Consider the following 274-nt stretch of genomic DNA (forward strand, 5'->3'; position numbering starts at 1 on the left):
GGAAAGACTTTATCCCCCACTCTCCAATTCCTTCATTTTTCCGTAACTCTAACCCTAAGATCCCAACCCTAACCTGAAAATCCTAAAGCTAAAACCAGTACAAACGAACGAACGATGTCATAAATAACAGTGAAAAACGAAATAAACACCGCCGGTAGTTGTTGACAAACGACGGCAGTAATTTTATTCAGCTAAATACACGTCATTGATTGGTTGAAATTACCGAAATACGACAACTTCAACACGAAATAACTTTGGAAATATAAACTTTTCG

This window comes from Octopus bimaculoides, chromosome 3, assembly GCF_001194135.2.
Source record: "Octopus bimaculoides isolate UCB-OBI-ISO-001 chromosome 3, ASM119413v2, whole genome shotgun sequence".
In the NCBI taxonomy this organism is placed as follows: domain Eukaryota; kingdom Metazoa; phylum Mollusca; class Cephalopoda; order Octopoda; family Octopodidae; genus Octopus; species Octopus bimaculoides.